We start from the raw sequence: 21,518 nt of genomic DNA, 5'->3' as shown, positions 1-21,518 counted from the left end.
GATGTCCCCAACATACAGTGGCTTGACTTTACAATTTTTTTTTTTTTTTTTTGTGGTACGCGGGCCTCTCACTGTTGTGGCCTCTCCCATTGTGGAGCACAGGCTCCGGACGCGCAGGCTCAGTGGCCACGGCTCACGGGCCCAGCCGCTCCACGGCATGTGGGATCCTCCCGGATCGGGGCACAAACCCGTGTCCCCTGCATCAGCAGGCGGACTCTCAACCACTGCGCCACCAGGGAAGCCCCGACTTTACAATTTTTTAACCTTACAATGGTGTGAAAGCGATATGCATTTAGTAGAAACTGTCCTTTGAATTTTGATCTTTTCCCAGACTAGTGATACATGGTACAATCCTCTCTCGTGATGCTGGGAAGCCCTGCTGTCACAAGGGTGAACGATGGCTATGGACCAAGGCTACCACTCTGCTTTTCACTGTCAGTACAGTAGTCAATAAATCGCATGACACGCTCAACACTGTATTATAAAATAGCCTTTGTGTTAGATGATTTTGCCCAACTATAGGCTAAGGTAAGTGCTCTGAGCACGTTGAAGGTAACTGAGACTAAGCTGTGATTTTTTTTTTTTTTTGCGGTACGCGGACCTCTCACTGTTGTGGCCTCTCCCCTTGCGGAGCACAGGCTCCGGACGCGCAGGCTCAGCGGCCATGGCTCACGGGCCCAGCCGCTCCGCGGCATGTGGGATCCTCCCGGACCGGGGCACGAACCCGTGTCCCCTGCCTCAGCAGGCAGACTCTCAACCACTGCGCCACCAGGGAAGCCCTAAGCTGCGATGTTTGATAGGTCAGGTGTATTAAATGCATTTCGCCGTAGGCTATTTTCAATGTACGATGCGCTCATTGTGACATAAGCCTATCGGTCCAGGGAGATCCGTATTGTGGGGGTGACCTGAATGCCTGGAAGAGAACCAGCTGCCCACCAGGGTCAGCAGCCTATGGGGGTTAGATGAGGGGAAAATAAAATTCTATCGTATTTGAGCCATTTGCATTTTGAGTCTGTTTATTAACAGACTAGCCTCCATTAACTAATACAAGTGACCTGGGGACATCCAGTTTGCATCACTGGAGGAAGGGAGAGTGCGTCATGGGGAAGAGTGATGAACATTTTAAACCCACTGAGTTGGGAACCAGTTTTAAACACTGGATATTTTTCCAGGACTTCTGATCCTGTCACACTTGAAAAAGTTTCTATCTAGCAAGAGCTTGTGTCTGGATTTTAAAATTAAAAAAAAAAAAAGTTGCTAACCGGTCTACTGCTCTGAGACGTAACTGTTCCCAAACTGAGGTTCAGCCTTCAATTATCCCTTCCACACAGAAGCTTCCCTTCTCCGCCTTTGCCCAAACTTGCTATCAAAGAACCCTTGCCTTACTTCAATATTTCTAATTAACCTCATCTCAGCGTTTCCCTGGGTGTTTTAATCTGTTGCTCAAATGTTCTTCTTACAGAAATACAGTTGACCTGTGGCCACACATCAATGTGACTGAGCAACTGTTGCCTGGCCAGAGGCGAGACTTGTCTGGGACGGAACTCAGATGGAAGACCGCTGTCTGGATGGTTTGCGTAGACGCTTTGCTCCCAGAGGTACGTGGACTGAGATTTTTCTTATACTCTTTCCTTTGCTCGCAATACAGGAATTTAATGCCTGTCCTGATGCAGGTTTGTTTACCATCTCTCATAGGTTTAGACATTTAGATCAACAAGCAAAAATGGTACAAATAGCGTACTGCTTTTTTCAAAATCGAATAAACTGAATAATATTTTTATTCAAATAGTTAAAATGTGCCAGTGCATACACAGCAGAAAATGTGGCGCTTTAACATTTGATGGAAATGAAATCACGCCGAGGTATTAAGATGCGTTTCCAAAATAACCAACGTGCCACAGTAACTTCGTGAACACACAGCTTCTGATGATCTCCTGTAGAATAAGACTATGTATTCTTTTACTACTATGAGTTTTATTTAGGTGATGAGAGTAATTATTCTGGCTATCATGAGATATGATCATCACATTTATTCTGGTATTCTTTGTTACTTTATTGAAATATCAAAAAAATTCTCCAGAAATGATCCAGAGAAGGGTTATAACATCTTTGATGTATGTCTACCCGTCAGTCAACAGCTATGTACTGAGAGCTTTTTATGAGATGAACAGGAAGAGGATGTTTGAAGACCTCTGGGATGGATAATATATACCACTTAGAGGTTCAGGCAGAAGCAGATTTAATACATAAATTAGATGCTTGTAAGAGAGTTGAGATGATGAAATGATGAACGCTCCAGACTGAGCCTCCAGAATTTTACTACTAGAAAAATTCCCCAGACTGCCTTGCCAGTGGAGCCTCTGCCTCTGCCACAAGCAGGGATCGGGGGGGGCGTGAAACCGCTCCGGCAGCCTCCAGGATGATACAACCTTACCTGAGTCCCAGGTGTGGCTCCAGAGCCAGTTGTGCGCCTCATGTCCCAGCACTCACCTTCCCACTGTTCTGAATTGTGGTCCCTATGCAGGTACATCTACCTGGGGAACCTAAACGTATCCAAAACACCTGGCCACAAGGAAGTATGAGAAGTGTAGATTTTAGCTTTCAAGCCTTTGCATAACAGGAAGGCGCACTGACAAAAGCTGAAACGCGTGTGACCAGCCAAGTTACAAATCTATTGTACGGGAATAAAGGTAAGTTAACTGTCAATTGAAATATAACATAATATAGGAAATACAGATGCTGTGAAAACACATAAGGGCAGCATCAAAACCAGACTTGGAAGGATGGCTGGTGAAGATTTCCTCTTAGAAGTGGTAGCTGAGCTAAGCCCTGACAAAAGAGAAAACTGAGTGTGCCAGGTGAATGGACCTTTAGCTGGTCCCATCCACTCGCCGGTTGAGGGGCTCAGGCAGGAACCTTGAAAAGAGCTCGTTAAGCAGAAGCCAGATTTCATTGGTCTTTGTAAGCCAAGTTAAGGAGTTTGCTCTTTTTGCTAATAAAATGAAGCATTAAAGAATTTAAGAAAGGGAATGACATATGCAGATTTCCGTTTTAAAAAATCCACGTTGACAGTGAAATTTTCCAAACGGATTGGAGAGAGGCAACCCTGGAGTTAGGAATACAGGTTGGTTGCAGAGGCTGGAAGTAGGTTCACAGAATTGATGATGGAAAGAGTGGACAGGTTTGAGAGCTGTTAATAACCAATGTTTGGTGTTTGGTTTTAGGTTAGTTGAGAGAATAAGAGAGAGCATTTCTATCTATTTATCTATATAAAATATGTTATACTATAACTATAAAATTGTAACACATTACACTATCGTAAAATTGTGTACTGTATCATACATAAATAATACTGTAATATATATTATAATAAGTCATGCTACAGTATACTTTTTTGGCAAGACAGTGCATGGCAGTGCCATTTACTGAAAAAGGAAGCACCAGACATGACATTTATGTGGGTACAATGACTTTATAAAGCTTATGGGGCATCCAAGCAGATATCCAAGGAGAAGTGGAATGGAAGCTCAGGAGAACGTTCTCGAGTGGCCGCAGAGATTCAGGAATTACCGTCGTACCGATGGCAGTTGTAGCAATAGGAGTGAATGGGTTGTGTAGGAAAGGCAGCAGAATAAGAAGAGAAGAGAGACTAGGATAGAACCCAGAAGAATAGAAATGGTAAAAGGACTGGAACAAAGTAGAAATTCCTTTAACAAATGAGATGCAGGTAACCGAAAAAGCAAGAGGAAAAGCTGCAATTGTGGTAATGGACATTATGGGAAGAAAACGTTTTAATGAGAGAGAAATAATGATTCAAATCTCCTGAGAGATTAAAAAACATGGTCCTTTGAGTTATCAACAAGGCAGCTCTCGGCAAGTTTGACGGGATAATGAGAGCAGAGATGGGTGTTCAGAGAGCTGAGGCGTGAGTGAAAAGAGGAGGCAACAGGACTTTTTGCCAATTATTTCAAGAGATTTGACAGAAAACGGGAGAAAAGAATGAAGTAATTGGGGAGGTTAGGAGATGAAGGGGTTGCGTGTCATTTTATTTTAAGTTGAAAGAGACTTGAGAACATTTAAGTCTTATTGCAAAGTAGCCAATTGAGAACAATATATTGAAATTAAAAAAAGATTTCCTGCTGCAGTTCTGACATATTGAGAGCTTAGAAGTTGTCACTCCTACCCTTACAATAAGAAAAAATGAAACGAATTAGAAAGCAACGACTTTCTTGGATCCAACAAGAATTAAGATCTCAGGGCAGTCAACCTCCGCACCCCCCGCCCCAAGTCTGGAGAGATAGTTGAATCCAGAGTCACAGTCAAGATCTACTTACCTGGAACAGAAGCTGTTGGACCCATAAACTGGTAGGAATGCTTCCACGGTTGTTTTGCTGAATTGCCGGGCCTGTGTGTGGACTCGGGAAGTGAGAAGCTCACAGGCCCCCATCTTGGGGGTCTCCCACACTTGCGTGGATTCTACCTCCGGGAACTTATCAGATTTTCATGGTGAAGGGCTGAGTAAGATCCCCTCCAGGCTTTGGCAGGAGGAGGAAGAGTTCTCCACAACAAGGACCTACTTTTGGGAAAAGACCTCACTGGAGCCTCATCTGCCCGGGGGATGGCATTTCTGACTCCAGACCTCTCTTCCTTCCCTTTCTCATCTCAGGGGGAGGGTGAGAGACACTTGTGAAGCTCACGGGACCAATTAAAATCTGAGATTCATTCATAATATTATAGAACAATTCCCCTCCCCACCCATTATCACCCCATCCACAATTCTCCAATATAAGAGTGGATTACAGCTGAAAAAGCTGCTAGATGCACAGACTCAGCTAAGGAGGCCTTCTTACAGAAGCCCCCAAACGACACAGGAGATGAAAACAAGATGCTTAAGGAATTTGAAGACTCTGGCACCTACAACTAAAAATACATTAAGTACAGCCCAACTCTTATCCAGATTAACATAAAACCTCGTAACAGAGGACTGTTCATCTCAGTTTCTATCTCGCTTTTCACAACAACGGCAACAAAAGCAGAAGGCATGATAAAATGCAAGTAAAAGCGGAGACTAAAGAGACAGAACAAGCATTAGAACCGAACTCAGACATGAAACAAATTATCATGCAGGGAATTTTAGAATAACTATGATGAATATATCAAGGACTCTAATGGAAAAATTAGACAACATGTAAGACCAGATGGATAGCATCAAGCAGAGAGGTAGAAGTCCTGAGACAGAATCAAAAGGAAATGCTAGAAATTAATGAGAGAAAAAAAGCTTGAAGATAGGTCAATAAGAATGTCCCCAGATGAGACGGAAAGGGGAAAAAGAATGAATAAAAATGGAACCACGCACTCAAGAACTGTAGAGCACTTTCAAAAGGTACAACAAATATATAATTGTAATACCAGAAAGAGATGAAAGAAAGTGTGGAAGAAAAGAGACATTTGCAGTAATAATGGCCAAGAATTTTCCAAAATCAATGACAGACACCAAACCAGAGATCCAGGAATCATGAATAACATCAAGCAGGATAAATACCAAGAAGAAGGGATGGAGAGTAGATAGAATGATTTCCGGACATGGCAGTGGGTGTGAACCAGATTACAGGGGACGTCCTAGACATGAGCCTAAGTGTCAGTTCCCATTGTACTGGGGCTGGAGGACAAGACCCGTGTGGATCCAGGAGTCGTGCTTAGTGTTGAAAAGTCCAGGTGATATCAGCCTGAGGCTGGGGTTCCCCCCCGCTGCTCCCCTTCCTCCTTCTTTGGTAGCAGAAATAATTCTGACCGTGTGGTCAGGCTTAGGAGAGAGAGAGGGAGTTTTCTAGTTCAAGAATTATGGTGAAGTTTTATTGAGTATCGAGGCTCCCTTTGAAGGAGAAAACTTTATATTCATCGTTCTGTGATTGCTGTTGCTGGATCTCCGAGGTCTGTCTACGGTTGGATGGAGACACAGGACTTCAGGATTCATCAAGGGAGTTCTCGTCGGTCAAACAGCCCAGGTAGTGGCAGAAATTCTGTGTGAAACTGTCTCTTCACTTCCCACCCCCGTCTGCCCTGACCCCAGCCTTGTCCTCCTGGGCCTTTAGCATGTGTGCTCCCTCCTTTCATCCCTCGTAGTATTTATTCATCCTTCTCATGTAACACAGTTTACAGGATCCAGTTGCTTCTCATATCCTTTATGAGAACAAAATATGGTGTAGAAATAAATATACAAATAAATCAATAATATGCATTATTTACAATAACACTTGCCCGACTTACATGCCTCCCCTCTCCTTCTGTACTGTAACTGTGGTGGTGCGTATAAAGTAACCGCCTGTGGACGGATCTGGAAATGTTATTTTATTTGCTGTTGTTGCCCCTCAAAGTGAAGCCAGTCTTCTCACGTCTGGTAGCCAGCTGAAAAGGGACCAATGTAATAAAGCTCTAAGAAAGAAGCCTTGCTTTGATGCTTAGTGTCTAAGTTCAAAATAGGACTTACAGTGGGTGAGAATAGACTGGAGACACAATGCAAATGTGTAGGACAGACACCCCACAGGTCTCACACACACACACACACACACACACACACACACACACAGAAAAAACCAGTCCACCGCTGAATAATCCATCCAGGGGTGCAGGAGAGCATTTTGGGGGAGAAGAATGCAGTTGGAAGCAGTAGGGTTAGGTACCCTCCTATGCTCATATCTTGACAGGAGAGAGCTGAACAGCAAAATAGAGCGCTGCTCAGTGCTTCGGAGAACCTAGGAGGGCAGGGGACTTGCCGTCCACTCTGCAGACCGCAGGCTCACAAATGTGATAGTCTAGCCGCCAAGGTACAGAGCAGCCACCAAAGCCCCAGAGCTTCCCAAGAAGCCAGGGATGGAAGACAATCGGTAAACTTCCCTGGGGCCTCAGCAGAGCCCTGAGTCAACTGAGAGACAGAAATGTCTTACCAGGAGCTAAGACAAGGTCACCAGGTAGGAACATGAGAAAATGCATCAAAAAATGTGGCGTGAATGGCCTGTCAGGGACACAAGAGAAAAACTCATTGCAGCTTGAAGTAAAGGCAATGCTGCCTGCCAGGGAAACAAGGCAGGGGTGGTGGGGGTCAGACAGGCTGCAGAGCCACCCGGAAGGAGCCCGCCTGCCCCTGAGCGTAGAGTTCAGGCTAGCGGAGGGAGCCCCTCAGGGCACCAGGGAGGGAAGTCAGGCTCTGGTGATCTAATCATGGAAGGAATGTCCCCTAAACACCGAGATGGTATATGAGTGAGAAGTCAGGCACTCAGAGGAGGGGGTTACATGGGGAAGGGCCTGCAGCAGGAGGGTTCATTGGTTCCGTCTTAGGAGCTGCAGGCCACATCCTTTCATTCTGTACTTCAGCTGGATCTAACGTGAGTTTGTAAATCACTGCATCATAAAATAAAAGCTGATGATCTAATTAATTGTTTTTATACACTGGTGATAGCATAACCATATGCTATAGAAAGGCTTTCTTTTATGTAGGAACAGGTAACTGTCATTCTCAGGAATTACCAATATTGAGTGCCTTTTTTCTATCTTCCCTGCTGGCTTAGCACAGTCCTTGGAGCCGATCATGCTTCTGTCAGGATGCTTCAAGAAACAGCTAAACATGGATGGACCTAGAGATTGTCATACTGAGTGACGTAAGTCAGACAGAGGTAGACAAATATCATACGATATCACTTATATGTGGAATCTAAAAAAGGGTACAAATGAACTTATCTACAAAACAGAAAGAGAGTCACAGATGTAGAAAACAAACTCATGGTGACCAGGGTTTAACCGGAGGGGGGGGATAAATTGGGAGATGGGGACTGACGTATACACACTGCCATATAGAAAAAGATAACTAATGAGGACCTACTGTACAGTACACGGAACTCTACTCAATACTCTGTAGTGACCTGTAGGGGAAAAGAATCTAGAAGAGAGTGGATATATGTATATGCATAACTGATTCACTTTGCTGTACCCCTGAAACTAACACAACATTGTAAATCAACTGTATTCCAGTAAAAATTAAAAAAAAACAGTGAAACGACACAGCAAAAACCTTGCTTTCCTTTTCTTTAATAGGCAGCTCCTTCTCAGGACAGCATTTCAGAATTTCACTGCTCTTAAGTTTTCCTCAGTCTTCCTTTACCTGAGCTGATTCTTCCCTTCTGCCTTTATGCGGTCAGGTTCAAATCTGCCTACAGTGTGATGATTAATGGCTACATAAAAGCGCAACCTGAGTGGGAATTTGCCTGAAAGTATTGCTCTGAAGTGGCTGCGAAACAAATCAGAATTGCCTTCAGGATTCTTAGAGGGAGGATGGATTAGGCCTCAGCCATGTTACCCTCACCTACCAGGTCAAAACCCCTTTATTTCAGGAAACTTGACTCTCATTAATTCTTTAATTCTCTCCTCTCTCCCTTCCTTCCATTCACTCTTGCAGCTTTTGCTCTATTGAAAACATGCTTGTCTTCATTTGCTTATATCTTCCGGTCCTGGGAGCATAGTAGGTACACGCATATTTGCTGTATGAATCAATGATGAATCTACCCATCCTTGACGACAGAGTCTTCTAATAATTTGTCACATCTACAAAGAAATTTGAAGCTTAGTCTAAAGGCAAACACGGCTAGTTAATAAAGATAATATCTGGCAGCACAGAAATATTATTAAATTAAAAATAAGCTTAGAATGATTTTTGTGATGAGTTACGTTATCGAAATTAGAATACGTTTTGTAACTTCTCCTTTTCAACTACGTGAGCACTTTTGCTGAGTAGCTCTGGTTCTGCTGAGTTTCGTTGCTACACTTTGTTCTTTAGAGAGTTTTTAATTAGTTTTAATTTGGAAAAAGAACATTTTTGTGTTCTGTGATGAAAGCTGTCAAAATAATATGAATGAAGAATATACTTCATTTGTACTCACATGGAAATTCATGATTACACTCATCTAATCTGTAAATAATTTTTCCCCTGTGTCTCTTTCTAATTATTTTGCACAAAGTTTTACTCATATTGGTAATGATTATGACACGTCACTTGCAAGTTTATTTGGCATCTTTACTGCATGTTTTGCAATGGACTTTCCTTCCCATCATACTAATTTATTTGGCGTAACAAAAGCACGTGGACGATTCCACCGTCTTGTAACTTTGTGCTAGTTGGGAGATTATTATGTAATGTATATTATGAAAAATAATAACCTAGTAATGTCTTAGGAGTTACTGCTGGAGATCAGGGCACACTTTTGACAAAGGGGAACCTGGGACAGGAGGTGGAACTTCTTTTCTCTTCCTGCTCTACTGACTTTCCTGCAATGCTGAAATTCATAAGGTGTCTTGCAAGACTGTCCCACGAGATTCGCAATCAGTTATTCTTGGTGTCAAGCAATGATCAGCCGGTAGCGTTGCCTTATATTTGCTCTCCCTCCTTCTCTGTCTCAGTCATCTTTGCTGTCCTTCTGCTTCTGCGTAGTTTCATTTCACGATATATTAGTAGCACATAAGCTTTTGTGCTTATATATACAGAATTTTAAGAATAAATTTTCTAAATTGGTTCTGGGGTTTCTGGAATCTGATTAGATTTAAAGACACTAATGGGTCTATTTCCAGTAGTAATGAGAACACCCGATCGCTCATGGCATGGTCTGGCAACAGAGATACAAAGTATCACTGTTGGAGACTCTTAGTCAGACAGCCACAGGAAATAAGAATGTCAGTGAACATGTATATGACACTTTTGAACATTTTTACCAAATTAGAAAGTATAATGAGGTTGGCTAGTTACTCCTAAGGTCACTGGACAATGTGGGGAAAGAAAGCGGTGGGGTGAGGTATTTGAATACCCAGCTCAAGTACCACAAAAATGACCTGAAAGCGTCTGTGACTACCCTGAAAGAGACCTTCCTCTCCTGTAGCTGCCGGGCTGGGATTATTGAAAATCAAACTCAGAATCTCATCCTGCAAAAGGCTGAATTACAATGCTAGTTGAGAAACCCCTGCATTCTCTTTGTAGCCTCCAGGGCAGGCACAGAATTCAGCAGACATCCCTTGAACAAAATGAAATACGTGTTCGAGGCTATTCAAGTTTCCTTTTTTTCCCTCCAGTCCCATTTAGCTGCTTCAAGTTTTGTTTGTTTCCTTTCCCCCGACCTGGGGCTTTTCGGGACCTGCCTGATTCATACAGCTCCTGTCTACCACTGGCAAATGGCCCCGGATGGCAGGAGAGCTAGCAGCATCTCACTCACAGCTCCCCTGGGAAGGCTTCTCCTCTATTGTATTTCATCTAGTTTTTGTATTTCATCTAGTTTTCTTCAATCCCATCACTATCCCAAGCCTTTAAAATTAGACAATTTCTGTAAATTATCTGTTTTTTCCCTAAAGTTTGCAGAGGTGACCTCGTCTTGTGCAACCCACTCTGTGCTACCTAGAAGTGGAATCCTTCGCAAACACTTTTTCTTAAGCCTTAACTAGATCAGGTCTCTGAATGCTGACTAGGAAAATAACTTTGGGGTACTATCACCCTAGTTCTGAAAGTTTTCCTCTAAATATAACTTTCTTTTAAGTATTAAGGGCATCTATTAATAATCTATTTCTTCATTACCAAAATTATTAATTAGGTTTAGCCTCACAGATCCTTCTTTCCTGCTTTCTGCTGCTTCCATGCCAGTTTGGGCCTTTTATCATGGAAAACATATATGAAATAACTTCCTAACAACCCTTCTAGCCGTTAACTTACGTCCCTTGTCGCCATGAGTTTTCAAACCCAGCTTTATATTTAGTTCAGCTGAAGACAGAGAGATTCATTAGGACACATTGGAGAAGAGAAAGATTTTTAGCCAAAAGAAAAGATGTTTCAATGTCGTATATTTTCCACCATTTCAAGAAATGTTCTTGGAAGCTGTCGTACTGCTGAGTGCAAAATTTGGGGATCAGTTGAAGGTAATCATGAGAAATAAAATTTCTGGTAATAATAATAATAATAGAGCTCTTAGGGGAAAGGAAACCTCCCAAAGAAGACCTCGCAAGAAGCTGATTCTGCCACGAAATGAAGCTTTGCGCTCCTTGTTACCAGAATCGTTCCCTGAAGGTTAAACTGCCCATGTCACGTATGTGGCTTTGACTAGAGAGTTACACCAGTTAATCCCTAGGAATTTTCCCCATCTAATATTTTATGACTTAATTAGACACAGGGTAGTGCTAAAGAAAGACAAGGGATTGGACCAGTTGGTGGTGGGAAAGAAGGGAGCAGGGACAAACAGAAGTCTCTTCAAAAATGCAGAGATTTGTTGAATATATAATACTTACATTTGTAAATATATATTTCATGTTTATTTAATATATACAAATATGTGTGAATGCAGGTATATGTATGTGTGCATATATATGAGCATGTATATAAACACACACATATATAACTGTACATATATACATACCTTATATTTTATTTTTATATGTAAAAGAACTCGGGGTTTATACATTATTATGTAACCTGCTTTTCCCACTCAATACATAGTGTCTCCACGTCATTACATATTTTTCCATAACCTGACTTTAGTGGCCATGAAATACTTTATTGTATTGAATTTGCCATAACTTATTAGACAAGCCTCCCTTAATTGGACATTTGGTTTATGTCTAATTTTTACTTTTTAAGGAAAGGTAAAAATTGATGGACTTTACAGAGATCTTTATCCATCCAGGAAGTTTGCTATTATAGTACAGAGTGTCATGTGCAAACGGCATTGCCCAAGTGGATAACAATGGAGTGTTTTTCACACCTCACTAGTAATTTTTTAAACAGATTATTTGAAAAAGGAATAATCCTTTTGAATAACACGTAAATGGCAGGCGCTGTGAGATCTGGTTCCCTCGAGACACACCAGATTGCGCACACAGTTGAGTGATTAAAGCATGCCACGCGATGACGCGATAGCCTGTATGTTCCCTTCGGGAGGAAATGATACTCAGGGATGAAAAGTTTATGCTATTCTTCTACTCACTTAGCATTTACAAAAGCACTTGCTCTACGAAAAGATTTCTAAATGTAAATTATCTTACCTCATTCTCATGAAACTATATTATCACCAACGAAAACAGAGTTTCCTACAAACTTATTCCCCTGGTTTAACATGGCATGGAAGTTCTGTTCCTTTTTTGATTTGGTGCTTCCCTAGTACCCGCCTGATCTTCGGCACTTTTGTTACTCTACAGATTCGATCACATAACCCTCCCTAAGACTGATGAGCAGAGCTAAGACCATTCTAAAGAAATTAAGAATTGAAACGTAACTACAGCGCAGAAACCCATTGTCTTACTTCCCATTTCTTACAAACAGAATCCGAGGCCGGAATTCTTGAGTAAGCAATTTTGGACAGGGGGAGTGAGAGAAGCAAGAGAGGAAGAATAAATGTTAGGAGGACATGCTGTTAGCTGGAGACAAGCCTCCCACTTAGCCTCCGAAAGGCTGTGCAGAATTGGTCCAACCTTGAGTCAAGGTCAAGCACTGGCAAGTGGCTTCTTTAGGGATGAGGGAGGGGACAGAAACGTCACCAGTGAGGTGGCTCCTAGTCAGCAGAAGAGGGCTTCCCAGAGCTATTAGCAGCAGCCAGCCCCCAAAGCTTACCTGGATGGGCTACCAAGAGCACCTACTATGGTCCAAAACTTGCATCACTTTGATCCACTTCCATCTGACATTGAGTTTATGTCATCCAGATCCTGCCTCTTTAGGACTCTGGTTTGTCATCACTTTTGGAAAACTTAAACGAAGAGGATTGCTGGGACCATTACTGCACTCCTGAGGCCGTAATGCGTATTCTTTATCAAATTCATCTGCCACCTGTTCTGGGTTCCCTTCTCTGGCTAGTTGATCAGCGTGTCCCGCCTCGTGGACCCAAGCTTTCACTCCTGAGACGTCTGAGTCTGGATATCCGTGCCCTCAGCAGTCCTCGTTCTTGTATTTGTCCGTTTACAGTTATAACAGGATACAGAAATAACCACGTGAGCGATTCTATCATCTCCATGTTACCGGGGAGCCCAGCTCTGTCACAGCTTCTCCTCTCATCACCGCGTCCTACGGGGAGAACTACCCTTGAGCTCGCAGTGGATGGTGTTGGTGACTCACTCACCTGAACGTGTCTTGTTGCCTCTGGGAACTATTTAGGAAGAAAGTCACCTGGTAGGTGTTCTGAACTTACACCGTAGATCCGTTACAGCGTGCCTACTTTTTGGAGCACTTTGACTCCTTCTTCCACAGTTTTCCATGGTCTCTACGGAATATGGGCTATTGCTTCTTCCCCTACTGAGCCACCCAGGAGTGTATGAGACCCTTTTCCCAGGGAACTTGCCAGGTGTTAAGCCCTATGCCACAGTACAGGTCTCCACAGCGACACTCTTGTCCTTACCTAGATGGGCCTCTGGAACAGCCCCTCAGATCCACACCCAGGCCTTCTCCCCTGCTTCCTTCTGGAACGTGTTTTTCAGGGATCGCCGTGTTTTTGGTGCACGATTGCTGTCCCCCGTCAGCAAACAGGACAAACATTTTAAAAGATCAGTTTTATTGAGGTATAATTGACGTAAAATCGCATATTTTTAAAGAGGACAGTTGAATAACTTTTTTAAGGTAAGAAGCAGATTTAATAATATCACCTGCAAAGAGGTTGCAGGAAAATGGGTTGCGAGAGGATGGTCACATCCCAGGTCTCGGCGATTCCTGGGTTGGGCTGCCAAGGGAGGGTCCTTGGCTGCGTGCAGGAAAGAATGAAGCCACAGTAAAATGAAAGCAGAGAAGCACACTCCATGGGCAGAATGTGGTCCATCTCAGAAGGGGAGAGCCCAGTTTAATAGGTTTTGACACATAGATAAACCTGAGAAGCTCTCAGCACAGTTAAGATAGTGAGAACATATCAACCACACTCAGAGGTATCCTCTCTCCTGCCTGTGACCCCCGCCCCACATACTCCCGGGCTCCTAGGTCACCACTGTCTGCTTTCTCTGACTGTAGTTTGTATGTTCTACAGTTTTACATAAACAGAACCATGTAACCTGTACTTCTTTTTGTCCGGCTTCTCTCACTCAGCGTAATTAGTTTAAGAATCACCTGTGTTGCCACGTGTATCAGAAGTGCATACTTTTTTACTGTTGACTATTTAAGTATTCTATTCAATGTATAACCACTGTTTACACACGGAATTGGATATATTTGTCCCCAAACTACCGTGTGCCTGTAATACAGGTTACCATTTGTATGTATCAATAATCTCATTAGGTATTACATAAACAGATGAAATTTAACAAAATAGAAGAATTTTTTTCTCTGGAAACAAACTATAACACCTTGGAAAGAATAGATGAAAGAAAGTTGCCTGAAAATATTGCTTCTAAATTAGGAATGGGCAGAGGAACATAGCATGCAGGGAACAAACTGTAGGTTTTAGGGTCTCCTCTGCACAGTCTCCTTTCAAGTCCAGGGGAGGCCCAACCAATGTGTTTTTGTAAAATTTGTGAGAGTAAAAGATTTCAATTTCAATTGATGAAGGCCTGTGTGTTCCTCTCCACTTTACCTTCAGGGATGCTTCGCCTGTAACTGCGGGGTGTTGGGATGGGCAGATACCAAGTTGCGGCTAAGGGGTTGCTGAGTGAGCTGGGGGTGCATTCACTTGGGTTTCATGCAGTATATCTGTGTGGCTTGAAGTCAGATTTCTTTTGTTATTGCGAAGTATCCTGCTGTAAGAGTGGCTTCCCAGAAGAGCAGTACAGTCGTTGTATGGACTCACCAGCCAGCAGCTGGTCTGTAGAAAGTCTTCCAAATCCTTGGACCTGGCAAAACTCACAAAACCCCACAATAACAAGAGCATACCAAAAATCTGGTTAATGTGTGTTGTCAATTCAGAGAATATTAAGATTAATCACTATTCCAGAAAACTCAAACAATCCATCTGAATTTGATAGCAAACCTAAAATGTTTATGTCATTACCAGTAATGAACTGTAAAGCTAAAAGCTCAATAATAAAAACAAAGTTTCCATCAGTAATTCTAGAGGAAAGATAAAGTGATCTTTCTGTTCTCTTTGTAATCAGTGACATTACGATGGTTTTGTCATAAAGAAAAGCAGTCAAAATTAGGCAGCCTAAAAGGGAACCAAGAATAGAGTTATGTCAAACAGTTGATTATTACAAAATTATATTTGGACAATTGTGTGATTTTGCGGTAGTTATTAGTTCTTTGAAAAATTTTATTTCGTTGTGATTACTTTTCTCCTTCTAAATAAATATTCACTTTCTTACCTAACTTTTTTTTCACAAATTTGTATTATTTTTCATAAACAGATCACACAATTATATCATTTTCAGAACCCCCAAACTTACATTCACTCTGTGAACATGACAGCAGTAAATGTTTGGAGAGAAAAATTATAACATTTTGAAGGCACCTTTATTTAGTGAACAGGTCTTTAAAATCCTCATTCCACTTTAGGTTTATACCATTTTGATCAGCAGTGACACTTAAAGAATAAGTCTTGACACCACAACATAAGTTCGGAAATGAATGTAAAGTAGTATATTGTCATAAAACAAAATGTCTAAAGTTGTGAGTGTATCATATTTAAAGATTCCCTGCTTTAACTAACATTAATTTATTGCTTCAACTGACGATCAATATCGTCTTAGATAAGAGCACATCTACTACAAGACAATCATGGAGTATTTACCATGTGATCCTTCCCGGCCATTTGACATTCCCCTCTCCCCCAATCTCCATCCATCTCAACAAACTCCTAAATAATCTAGGTAACTGTAATCTAAACACACACACACACACACACACACACACACACACACACACAGACACAGAGTTCACATCAAGTGTGGAGCTTACGAATTGTCTTTCTTACGCTTCTGCTATATAGAAATTTGGAAACCTCCATGGATTTCATTCCATTCCATTTTTATACAACTTACCCAAACTCAGGGTAGGTGGAAAACAGATGACCTGGAATTCAATTCCAGGGCTGTCTGACCCAAACCCCATTCTACTCCTGAGGGTCTCCAGCCTTCTCCTAGCAACGTCCATCAGTCACTCACCTTTCAGCATCCTTCTAACCTGTTCACCATGACTAGGTTTCATTCTTAAACATGCGATGAGTTTGGTGATTCTAGATGAGCTGTGTCTTAGTCAGTTGGGGCTCCCATAACAAAGTACCATAGACTCAGTGGCTTGTCAACAACAGACATTCATTTCTCACAGTTCTGGAGGCTGGAAGTCTGACGTCAGTGTGCCAGCATGGTTGGGCTCGGATGGGGACCCTTTTCCGGGTTTACACTGCTGATGTCTTGTACCCTCACAGGCAGAGAGCAGAGAGAGGGGTCCCAAGTATCCTTTTTTTATAAAGGTACCAATCCCGTTCATAAGGGCTCCATCCTTATGACCCAATTACCTCCCAAAGACCTCACCTCCAAATATCATCACAATGAAGATTAGGCTTCAAAATACTAACTTTTAGGGACAAAAATTTCCGTCCATATCAAGCCTTAACACCAAAATTGATAATGTAGCTGATAGCCTACCGAGGACCACCCTCTGCTATAGGTAAATGAGCTGCTGAGTTTTAGGGAGGAACTTGTGTTTCAATGGAAAACTGTGCAGGTTATCTTGGTTCTAGCCTTTTATTGCCTTTGAACTATTTTACAACTCTGTAAGCTGTAGGTGACTGATAGCAATGCAACCTCTTGTCCATAAACATACAGATTCATTCTTCTTCCTTCCCCATCGTGAAAAGGCTCCTTTTGTATCTACCCAATTTACTGCAACATCCCTTTACTCCATTTTCTCTTATTCTTTATGATCCTTTGAACTGGATGCAACATTTTATCAATCCCTTCATTATTGAATTAAATAAAACATGTGATATGTGTTCATTTTATATGAATCATGACTTCACTTCTTTTTGAAAATCATCCTTTAACAAAATATAATCTAACCTGTGTGTTTTAAAGAGAAATTTTATAAAATCTTCTTTCTGGCCTCTGAGTTCTCTCACACCCTTCCACCAGTCTGTATAATTTCTATGCCTAAATGCAGGCCTTATTTTGCTCCCAGTTCTAACTCTTGGCTTGTACTGTCTCTCCTTTTTGTCAAAGTCCATGACTCTGTGACGGTTCCCTTTCCTGTTTGGAGAGGAGACCTTTCCAAATTTACTTTGCGGTAAACAGCTGGACTGTGTTGTGCGCTATTTAGTTGTACGTAAATATATTTAATTACTCACATCTTGCATATTTAAAACTTCGTCTTGTTCTTTGAGATAAGAGCCACATCGAATATTTAAAAACCTTGGGGAATTCTGTTAGATCCGGGAATATGCTGTGTGGTTTGAGTGACAGCTTGCTGCCTAGTGATGGGAACAGTAAGATAGGTGTCAGACAGGAAGCAGTGAGAACAGTGGCAAAATTTAAGAGTTTGATTTAAGGAAATATAATGTGTCTTTGTTAACAGACTGGTAGTTATTTAAACCAATTTCCTTCAAAGGCTGACTAACCAACTGAAACAGAGAATGAAAACTGCGCAAAGTGTCCTTTCTATAGAAGGGCTAAAGGTAGCTGAGAATGAAAGGAGTTCCAGTTCCCCCATATACACGCTTATTTTTGTTAATTACCAGGGAAGAGCCTCTAAATGTATTATGTTAGCAAGAACTACAGGGTTTTCTTTTTCCTGGCCAATTCCTGCTGCTTTTAAGGGAGTGTCAGTGTTTCCCCTTTTGCTCCTTCTCTGTTGTGCAGGCTGTCCCCACCTTGTCCACACCCTATCACCGCTTCAACGAAAAAGGTTACCCAGCGTGTTTTAAAAAAATGATGTTGTAGAAAAGTTGCTTAATGAAGCAAGCTCTCTAACAGAAATAGACTTTAATACCTTGAGGCTTTGAGCCAAGAAGAAATGGTGAGATGTATTTTCATGGCTGGTTGGTTTCTGTTTTTTCTTTTTTTTAGTCAGATGTGCCAGTAGGAAATTTAAAGTGTTCCTCTTGATGTAAAAGCCTATAGCATAAGAAGCTATTCTTACCTTGTGTGCAAGCCATTTCTTTTTCTGAGAAGTCCATAAAATCAGGCTGATAATTCACTAAGTGCTCTGTTTAAATTGAAGTCTTCTGCTTTAAAGAACATCTTGTCCCAGACACTAGTCTTACATTCTCTGAGTTCAGTGACAACCCCTCTTTTATTCAACCGAGTAAATTTTAAAGATCCAATTGGCTTTTTGGAACAATTCACGACTCGGGCATCATCCCATGTAGCAAGTAGAGAGGAGCTCACAGAGCTGTAGCTTGTGTAGGCAGGAGGGGAGGGAAAAAGAGAGGGGGTTTACCTCCCTGGCTCTGGGGGAAGGGAGGGGCCATGTGGCCTATCACCTCACTGGTGCTGACCAGAAACTTCCGGACTGGTGGTTAAGACTGCATTCCTGGGGGAGGTTTAAACTGCAATTAGCTTAGGTATTGAGTTTCAGTTGTGATGTGGGCTTAGCACAAGTGACTCCATTTTGGACCCGTTGTCTCTTTTTTAACCTGTATTTGTAAAGCACTCTGAGTTGGTGTCCAAAATGTCCAACCAGATATCTGAGAATTTGACTTTTCCCCTATGGAGGTGAGAAATGGCTCATTGTTTGGGTGCAGGTGAGAAAATAGCTGTTGAAAGAGAAGAAGGGAAGCTGCAGGTGGAGGGAGAAATGGGTCTGGTTCCGTGAGAGGAAGGGTGCTCAAAGGAAACAGGCACACCTGTACGTCACATCACCGGTGTAAACAGTCAGGAACCAACCTCTGTTTTCCCTTTACTGAAAGCACTGAAAGGTGACTTTTCTCCATTTCTGTGTCATCAAAAGCATCAAGAAATTTGATTTTTAAAAGGAAGCTAAAACAAGATACTAAAGTCTATGACCATATTTCATAAGTATAATTTGATTTGTTCTATTTTAAAAATAATTTGTAATACACAAACCGGTTTTTGAAAAATGAAAAAAAAACTCAACTCTCTGTTGTGAACAGGCTGTTTAACAGGGTAAATCCATTAAGATACCTCACTACAGACCACTATTCCCCTGGAAAAATTAAGTGATACCAATACGAAGAAGTTCTCCATTAGAAAATGACATGTTACATAGATATGGATAAAATTCTGGATAAAATTCCAGAAGCAAAGGACAATATAGCAATTTAGGAAAGCTTGCTTATAATGCCCTGCAGGAAGTGTTAACTGCCTCAGTATTGGACTTTAGTCTTAGCTTATCAGATTCACTCTTCCTGGACTTCCCTGGTGGCGCAGTGGTTGAGATTCCGCCTGCCAATTCAGGGGACATGGGTTCGAGCCCTGGTCCAGGAAGATCCCACATGCTGTGGAGCAACTAAGCCCATGAGCCACAACTACTGAGCCTGTGCTCTAGAGCCCGCGTGCCACAACTACTGAAGCCCGCGCACCTAGAGCCCGTGCTTCGCAACAAGAGAAGCCACCGCAATGAGAAGCCCGCGCACCGCAACGAAGAGTGGCCCCCCGCTCGCCGCAGCTAGGGAAAGCCTGCACGCAGCAACGAAGACCCAATACAGCCCAAAAAAAAAAAAAAAAAAAATTTTACTCTTCCTTGCTTTTTCATTTTGCATCTGAACAGAACTTCAAGGGAAGTTAAAAAGCAGACACTTTTCACTGCATGTGGTTTGCTGTCCTCTGTATACAGCAGTAGAGCTAAGACCTTTGCCTCCATTTTTTCCCAAAGAAGAAGTGAGTATTTTTTCCTTTATCACTGGAGCTCGTAAACTGAGTCAGCCATCTGCTTTAGAGAATGGGAGATAAGACAGTGTTACAACGTGAGCGTTTTCTCCTATTTTCTGGTCAGCCACGTAGTGTTAGCTTGGACATAGGGCTGCACCCAGAGGGGCCTCTGAGACTGTCTCCTAAACGTAATTGCTTGTGGATGTAGACTGTGTGCGTCACTAACCAACTCTGTGTTTAGAAACTGGAGTCTGCACCTTGAAATTGGCCACGGTGAAAGTATTTATGCCATAGACATTGACGAATGCTGCAAATCAGAGGTTACCCTCCCTGCAGAGGTTTCCCAACATACTATGGGCAGCAATCAGCTCTCTCTTCTAACTCAAGACGAATCTCAGGTGGAAATAGTCTATTTTATGCAAATAGGTTTCTATAAACCATAATAATTCTTGTTATAAAATTCTCTCTTTCCCTTTATTCAGAGGCGTTGCCTCTCGATTTCTTTTTGGCCCTTCCCGATTTTAGTCAGTTGGCTGTCTTTTCTTTTTGTTTACTTTAATCTCCAATAATCCTGCCTATTCAGACTTTAGCCATATGTTCCCATTTCAAAGGAAGTTAAAAACAAGGTTTCACCCAAGTGGGAAACCAAGCTGTCCTTCTCAGAAGCTGGGAATTTTTTATTTGGCATATGAAAATTGATCACTGTCATGCTTTCACCATCAAAAGCTTATGACATTGGTCTTGCATTTGGATAAGGCCAAAAGAGAGACATTGGCTACTTTGACAACCCTAAAGCAGACTCCAGGAATGTCACCAATAGCATGACCTCTGTGACCAAACCCAGCAACAAGATTGGAACAATTTGAAACAATGCTCTATCATTCTTAGTTACTTCTGCCCCAGTTGTGCAGAGAGAGAGACTTTAAGAACTGAGTTATGCAATTGTGAGGGCTAAAAAATACAAAATCTAAAAGAGACCTTCCCAGGAACTTCTAGACTGGTGTTTGACAACATATCTGTGTGCCATGGCCAAGCTGACACTTGTCATTAACCATCACAGTAGCTACTGTTAGACTTTAAAGAAACATGTTTTGTATTTTAAATTTTCATTCCTCTCTTAAATACATGGACGACAGTCTTACTGCTGTGGGAAAGGAATGATAAGCTGTTTGTCCTTTACAGAAGGTGCTCTGGGACCCAGAGCCGTCCAGTTCAGGTCTTTCCTGACTTATGTGGACTTTGCAGGGATCACTTAACCCTCCTTGCCCGAGCTTGTTGGCCACCCACGTGGACATTGCTGAATGTGGTCTGGGGAAAAGAGAAAAACTGCTACTGGGGGTTAACGGAGTCCGTGATGTCTCTTCACACTCCTTTGAAGAAAGGGGCTATGAGAACACAAATGTGATTATTATGAGAGATTTAAGACTTCCATTTAGATAGAAACAGATATTTATGAATTTCTTCTGAGGGCATTCAAATTACAAGCATCTCTGAGCTACTTGAAGTGCTGTGTTGGGAATAATTACTGAAGTTTTTCTTTAGCCAGCCACTTATACACTCTCATAATTACTATCACTTTTCTGGCAAAAATTCACAATCAGATACTGAAAAAAAAATACAGGACAAGATTTTTGATTAAGAAATAATAAGCTTGACAAATGTTACAACTAAATGTCTCCTTTTGTTTCTGATCCAAATTTTTTTTTTAATGTGCTTTTTTTTTTCAGACGTGGAAGAATGATTAGGGGAAAAATGTTGAATCTTAAAAT

The sequence above is a fragment of the Phocoena sinus genome, chromosome 13 (genome assembly GCF_008692025.1).
Source record: "Phocoena sinus isolate mPhoSin1 chromosome 13, mPhoSin1.pri, whole genome shotgun sequence".
In the NCBI taxonomy this organism is placed as follows: domain Eukaryota; kingdom Metazoa; phylum Chordata; class Mammalia; order Artiodactyla; family Phocoenidae; genus Phocoena; species Phocoena sinus.
Note: the sequence above shows the minus strand (reverse complement) of the source record.